Source organism: Haliotis rubra, unplaced genomic scaffold, assembly GCF_003918875.1.
Source record: "Haliotis rubra isolate DU_JTF1 unplaced genomic scaffold, ASM391887v1 Scf201, whole genome shotgun sequence".
In the NCBI taxonomy this organism is placed as follows: domain Eukaryota; kingdom Metazoa; phylum Mollusca; class Gastropoda; order Lepetellida; family Haliotidae; genus Haliotis; species Haliotis rubra.
This window is the reverse complement of record NW_025766015.1, coordinates 1373413-1381061: the sequence shown is the minus strand read 5'-3', so window position 1 is coordinate 1381061 and position 7649 is coordinate 1373413. Positions and strand designations below refer to the sequence as shown.

The window sequence follows — 7649 nt, the reverse complement described above, 5'->3', positions numbered from 1 at the left end:
GGTGTAACGAAGGGCGGTCTGTAACTTACTTGGTAAAGGTAAAATCGTGGTATAGAGAAGGACCGTTTGTAACTTACTTGGTAAAGGTAAAATCGTGGTGTAACGAAGGGCGGTCTGTAACTTACTTGGTAAAGGTAAAATCGTGGTATAAAGAAGGGCTGTCTGTAACTTACTTGGTAAAGGTAAAATCGTGGTATAGAGAAGGACCGTTTGTAACTTACTTGTTAAAGGTAAAATCGTGGTGTAACGAAGGGCTGTCTGTAACTTACTTGTTAAAGGTAAAATCATGGTGTAACGAAGGGCTGTCTGTAACTTACTTGTTAAAGGTAAAATCGTGGTGTAACGAAGGGCGGTCTGTAACTTACTTGGTAAAGGTAAAATCGTGGTATAGAGAAGGACCGTTTGTAGCTTACTTGGTAAAGGTAAAATCATGGCCCAACGAAGGACGGTCTGTAACTTACTTGGTAAAGGTAAAATCGTTGTATAAAGAAGGACCGTTTGTAACTTACTTGGTAAAGGTAAAATCGTGGTGTAACGAAGGGCGGTCTGTAACTTACTTGGTAAAGGTAAAATCGTGGTATAAAGAAGGGCTGTCTGTAACTTACTTGGTAAAGGTAAAATCGTGGTGTAACGAAGGGCGGTCTGTAACTTACTTGGTAAAGGTAAAATCGTGGTATAGAGAAGGACCGTTTGTAACTTACTTGTTAAAGGTAAAATCGTGGTGTAACGAAGGGCGGTCTGTAACTTACTTGGTAAAGGTAAAATCGTGGTATAAAGAAGGACCGTTTGTAACTTACTTGGTAAAGGTAAAATCGTGGTGTAACGAAGGGCGGTCTGTAACTTACTTGGTAAAGGTAAAATCGTGGTATAAAGAAGGGCTGTCTGTAACTTACTTGGTAAAGGTAAAATCGTGGTATAAAGAAGGGCTGTCTGTAACTTACTTGGTAAAGGTAAAATCGTGGTATAGAGAAGGACCGTTTGTAACTTACTTGTTAAAGGTAAAATCGTGGTGTAACGAAGGGCTGTCTGTAACTTACTTGTTAAAGGTAAAATCATGGTGTAACGAAGGGCTGTCTGTAACTTACTTGTTAAAGGTAAAATCGTGGTGTAACGAAGGGCGGTCTGTAACTTACTTGGTAAAGGTAAAATCGTGGTATAGAGAAGGACCGTTTGTAGCTTACTTGGTAAAGGTAAAATCATGGCCCAACGAAGGACGGTCTGTAACTTACTTGGTAAAGGTAAAATCGTGGTATAAAGAAGGACCGTTTGTAACTTACTTGGTAAAGGTAAAATCGTGGTGTAACGAAGGGCGGTCTGTAACTTACTTGGTAAAGGTAAAATCGTGGTATAAAGAAGGGCTCGTCTGTAACTTACTTGGTAAAGGTAAAATCGTGGTGTAACGAAGGGCGGTCTGTAACTTACTTGGTAAAGGTAAAATCGTGGTATAGAAGGACCGTTTGTAACTTACTGTTCAAAAAATACGTCAGTTTCAAAATCGTGGTGTAACGAAGGGCATTTGCCGGTCTGATTTTACTTGGTGAGAAGGTAAAATCGTGGTAGATTAAAGAAGGAGTCTCTCTGTAACAATACTTGGTAAAGGTAAAATCGTGGGGATATAAATGTTTAGAAGGGCTGTAAATGGATTTAGAACGGTTTAAATGTTTAGTAGGGTAAAGGTAGAAAACAGATTTGGTATTGTTCTTCTGTGAGGTACCCTATAAATATTCCGGGACACGAGACGCAAGTAATCTGTAGCGGACTCATTGTCAGTACCAGGATCCTGTGGCGCATGAGTTCGAATCCCGGATTCGTCCCAATTCTGATCCTCAGTATGCCGGCATAATTCAACCATGCTAATTGGTTAACCAACATGATAAATATTGGCATGACGTAAATTTATCTTCAAAGTGGCGTTAATAGGCTGTCCCCCCACCTTGTGGTGCGGGAAAAGGGGCGGTAGGGCAACCTAGTGGTTAAAGTGGTCGTCCGTCACGCCACAGACCGGGTTCGACCCCGCCGTGATATTGCTCGAATATTACTAAAACGGCGTAAAACTAAACTCACTCTGCTCACTCACTGACACGTACAGGTAAATGTATAAATCGGATGATAAACGTACATTTACGGTGTGTTCTCACTGAACTAATGATCAACGACGCTGGAAAGTGCATTTTTTATCGGAACCCTTTTTATGTCAAAAGCCGGTCTTTTTGTATACAACAAAGTTTTCTTTTCAAAAATCAGGCTTGACTTAACAGAAAAAAAATAGCAAGGTTAGATACAAAAGACGACTGGTACACAGGTTATACGTCACAACCCAGAAACGAAAATATTAAAGTCGCTTGGTTGCATGTTAAAATGCCAGTTTAGTCGTAACGGGAGGCATCGTCTCCCAGTCGAATTGTGTCCGTTCCTGTCTATGTAACGAAGGGCGGTCTGTAACTTACTTGGTAAAGGTAAAATCGTGGTATAGAGAAGGACCGTTTGTAACTTACTTGGTAAAGGTAAAATCGTGGTGTAACGAAGGGCGGTCTGTAACTTACTTGGTAAAGGTAAAATCGTGGTATAGAGAAGGACCGTTTGTAACTTACTTGGTAAAGGTAAAATCGTGGTGTAACGAAGGGCTGTCTGTAACTTACTTGGTAAAGGTAAAATCATGGTGTAACGAAGGGCTGTCTGTAACTTACTTGTTAAAGGTAAAATCGTGGTGTAACGAAGGGCGGTCTGTAACTTACTTGGTAAAGGTAAAATCGTGGTATAGAGAAGGACCGTTTGTAGCTTACTTGGTAAAGGTAAAATCATGGCCCAACGAAGGACGGTCTGTAACTTACTTGGTAAAGGTAAAATCGTGGTATAGAGAAGGACCGTTTGTAGCTTACTTGGTAAAGGTAAAATCATGGCCCAACGAAGGACGGTCTGTAACTTACTTGGTAAAGGTAAAATCGTGGTATAAAGAAGGACCGTTTGTAACTTACTTGGTAAAGGTAAAATCGTGGTGTAACGAAGGGCGGTCTGTTACTTACTTGTTAAAGGAAAAATCGTGGCGTAACGAAGGACGGTCTGTAACTTGTGTTCCAAAAAATACGCATCAGTTTCACAGTGACCCCGATGTCCTATAACCGATGGCATTTGCCGTTCTGATTTTCTTAAGTGAGACGAGTTAACATTTCGTTTTAACAACTCGACGATAGATTCAACACAGGAGTCTTCTCTTTTCCGTGCCACTGTTTTCAGCTATAGCCGGGGGAAGTCTGTAAAGTAGATGATGGGGGATTTAAATGTTTAGAAGGGTTTAAATGGTTAGAACGGTTTAAATGTTTAGAAGGGTATTAGTCAAGAAAACAGATTTGGTATTGTTCTTCTGTGAGTTACCCTATAAATATTCCGGGACACGAGATGCAGTAATCTTGTAGCCTCGACTATTGTCAGTACCAGGATCCTGTGGCAGTGCATGGGTTCGAATCCCGGATTCGTCCCAATTCTGATCCTCAGTATGCCGGCACCAACCATGCTAATTGGTTAACCAACATGATAAATATTGGCATGACGTAAATTTATCTTCAAAAGTGGCGTTAAACAGATTTCGCTGAGTTCAATTTACGTCGCTTCAGCAATATTTCAGCAATATCACGCCAGGGACGCCAGAAATGGGCTTCACACATTGTACCCATGTGTGGAATCGAACTCGAGTCTTCACCGTGACGAGTGAACGCATTAACCACTAGGTTGCCCCACCTTAGAAAAAGGGGCGGTAGGGCAACCTAGTGGTTAAAGCGGTCGTCCGTCACGCCACAGACCCGGGTTCGACCCCCGCCGTGATATTGCTCGAATATTGCTAAAACGGCGTAAAACTAAACTCACTCGCTCACTCACTGACACACACAGGTATATGTATAAAGGATGATAAACGTACATTTACGGTGTCTTCACGGAACCACCAATGATCAACTGGGACGCTGAAAGTGCATTTTTTTTATCGGAACCTTTTTATGTCAAAAGCCGGTCTTTGTATACACCAAAGTTTTCTTTTCAAACTGTTGCAGACAGGCTTGACTTAACAGAAAAAATAGCAAGGTTAGATACAAAAGACGACTGGTACACAGGTTATACGTCACAACCCAGAAACGAAAATATTAAAGTCGCTTGGTTGCATGTTAAAATGCCAGTTTAGTCGTAACGGGGAGGCACGTCTCCCAGTCGAATTGTGTCCGTTCCTGTCTACAAAAAAATAAAATTAGTTCAGCTTTTCAGCAACGCTTCGCGGAAGTGCCGGTCACCCTGGTGACTGGTGTGGCATTTCAAGTCAGTATCACACCGTTTGCGCTTGTTGATATACAAGACTCAAAATATTTTGCAACAAATATCATTATTTGCAAATTAATCTGTGCCTTGCTGTTACCTCCTGCTGCCTGATCCGACCTACCCGTACAAACATGCGGCGTTATAACACACTGCGTGCTGACGAAAGGTCAGAGCGAATGTCACATGGCTGACCCCTTGCAATGCTGAAACTATTAACGCGATATGTGGAACTGTAATGGCCAAAGAGTGAAAAAATACGAATTTTCTGCAAACGATGAAAATAACCTCAGGTGGTATTGAGATCAGTATTTAGACGTACATAGTAGGAGTGAATGAACGTTTTTTCTTTACTTCAGTACTTCAGAAGATGTCAGTTTTCTTCCACAACACCCCCCCCCCCTTCTTGTGTCCTTCCCTCTCCCCCTCTTTTGTGTCTTTCTCTCTTACTCCTTCAACCCCCCCTCTCTCTCTCACTCTCTCCTCTCTCTCTCTCTCTCTCCTCTCTCTCTCCTCTCCTCTCTCTCTCTCTCTCTCTCTCTCTCTCTCTCTCTCGCCCTTTTTTTCGTGTTTATGTATTTATTTATTTTTCATTGATCACTGCACCATCTTAGTTTGGGCGTTGGAGTTGTGGTTGAAGCGTTCACTAGTCACTCCTAGACTAATTCACTTGATAGTTTTGTAGTTTGGGTTGGTTGGTTGATGTCTAACGCGGCTCTCAGCAATATTCCAGCTATACGACAAACATGGGTTGTTGAAGACCAATTCTAACCGGGCCTTCAAGAGTTTTTAAATTTGGATGCTGAGACTAATTCCGTGGTATGCTGGAGTGAGTGAGTGAGTCCTCGCAGACGGAGACCCAGAAACAAGTGCAAACAGTGGCAGTAAGTTCCAGACCATACTGCTCAAAGACAAATGAACAACAAAACCTCTTTAAACCGGTACATTTTTTGTAAACCATATAAACTCTCCCTCTCTCTCTCTCTCTCCTCTCTCTCTCTCTCTCTTGACATAGTTTCATAATTACTGAAACAGAAAATGGTGCTAATAAAATAACTGTACAGTATATATGTAGATTTAATTTGTGTACTCGATTGTTTGTTGCTCATAATTAGGTCGATCAGCACATTCGCAATTTATTTTTGAAAATGTCTTTAGGGAAGCCCGATGTGATATTTCTAGAGTATTGCTTAAAGCGGTGTGAAAAGAAACTTCCTCACTTTAAGGGAAATATTTAAGGCGACAACTGTACATGTGGAACCTTTAAGTCTACAGTGGCACGCCGGAATGGCGGTATTGGATATATAACGGGTCAATTCAAATCCGGGTATCAATGATGGCGTGAAAAACCGGGTCGCTCGAAGCACGGTCTGATGAAAGGGGTGAAATGCGGGTTACTGACAGGGGTTAATCTTTTGTGGACAGTACAACAACGAATTGAGACTAGGTATCGCAATTAGACCAACATACCTGATACGACTTTTGGCGCGATGGGTGTCCACCCTCTTAGATATACATAATTGAAGCCATCAATATCTGTTTGCGTTCGCGTCATCGTATTCTGCGTGAGAAGAGGTTTAGGCTCAGGGGTTGATTGGCAATGCTGGTTCTTTTCAGGGTCTTGGTGTTGAGTTATTGTAGAGGGGTTTTCCTTATAGTAAAGGGGCGGTGAGCGTTCGCTCGTCACGCCGAAGACCGGGTTCGTTTCCCCACATGGGTACAATGTGTTAAGCCTATTTCTGGAGTCCCCCGCTTTGATATTGCTGGAATATTGCTAAAAGCAGCCTAAAACTCAAGTCGCTCACTCTTGCAGTGAATGAGCTGGTCGAATTTGCTGATAAGTCATCGGGAGGCTACTGTCAAAAGTAAAAGAGTGACAGTAACGAAATTTGTAGTTTAGCTGCCAGTGACGAAATATTTTTTTGTGAATACACAATGGCATTTCCATAGTGGTAAGATATTATCATTTATTTTTATTATTATAGGATATTTATATAGCGCACATATCCACGCAACTATAGTACATGCTCAAGGCGCTGGTATTTTTTACCCTCGATCATTGGATGTCAATCTCAACGGCACATCGTATTATCAATCTCCACTCCCTGAGGAGTATACAACTCTTGCAGCCACTAGGCGCACCGAGTTATTGTGGCTCTCTCATCCTAACGAGGTAGGTAACGATGCTATATTCGGGATTATACTTACTTGGATTCTAGTAACTTTTCTCGATTGAGTCCCATATGGGATTCGCAACCCCTTTCTCGCCGTGAGGCACCTAATTTGTCAGGACACAATCTGTAGAAGCTGCAGTGGCTGAGTAAGTTTACTTTACAGTGAGTGAGTGAGTGAGTGAGTGAGTGAGTGAGTGAGTGAGTGAGTGAGTGAGTGAGTGAGTGAGTGAGTGAGTGAGTGAGTGAGTGAGTGAGTGAGTGAGTGAGTGAGTGAGTGAGTGAGTGAGTGAGTGAGTGAGTGAGTGAGTGAGTGAGTATGGTTGTACAGCGCTTTTAGCAATATTGGACCAATATAACGGCGGGATACACCAGAAATGGGCTTCACACAGACCCGTGAAGATTAGATTAGAATCTTTTACGCGATTACTAACAGACAGCTGTCATATAGCTGGAAAATTGTTGAATGCGTCGTTAAACACAAACTAAATGGTAATAACTGTGATGTAAACGTTTTCTATATATTAACCCGTGTGCCTTTTTCATTCCCCTGCCCCCTCAGTACTTCGAACCCGTGAAGATCCAGGTTAGAATTGGTCTTCAGAAACACATGCATATGCTTGTCGTAAGGGGCGACTAACGGAATCATCGATGTTCATGCTGTTGATCACTGGATTGTATGGCCCAGACTCAATTATTTACAGACCGCCGCCATGTAGCTGGAATACTGATGAGAGCGGCGTTAAAACAACCAAACAACCAAACAACCGCCCCTCCAAACAACAGTGGTCAGTATAACGTCCCAAGAACCCGTCCTACAGTAACGAGTGCGTGAGTGAGTGTGGTTTAAATACGCCGCTTTTAGCAATATTCCAGCAATATCACCGCGGGGGACACCAGATATGGACTTCACACTTGTACCCATGTGGGGAATCGAACCCGGGTCTTCGGCGTGACGAACGGTTTTACCACAAGGCTACCCACCCCAATGTCCCCTCAAGTAATGAGGTGAAGTGAAATTGGGCTTAACGTCGACGTCGTGCTTGAGAATATTTCGCTCATATGACGACGTGCATGCGTGTGTATGTGTATGTGCGGCTGCTTGTACTAGCCCAGACTGAAGCTGGCTTTATAGTGATAGACCACTGAGATACCATGCCGCAGTGAAGCATGAATACC

At 42.6% G+C, this 7649-nt stretch overlaps 1 long non-coding RNA gene across 1 annotated transcript in view; it reads left to right on the top strand.

Annotated features, from left to right (window-relative positions):
- Nucleotides 1-1484: 1484 nt before the first annotated feature.
- The window catches only part of LOC124275704, a 19095-nt gene continuing 12930 nt past the window's right edge, over nt 1485-7649 (top strand). The window contains exon 1 of the long non-coding RNA XR_006898339.1: nt 1485-1497. This is a non-coding gene — a long non-coding RNA (uncharacterized LOC124275704). The remainder of the gene's footprint in view (nt 1498-7649) is intronic.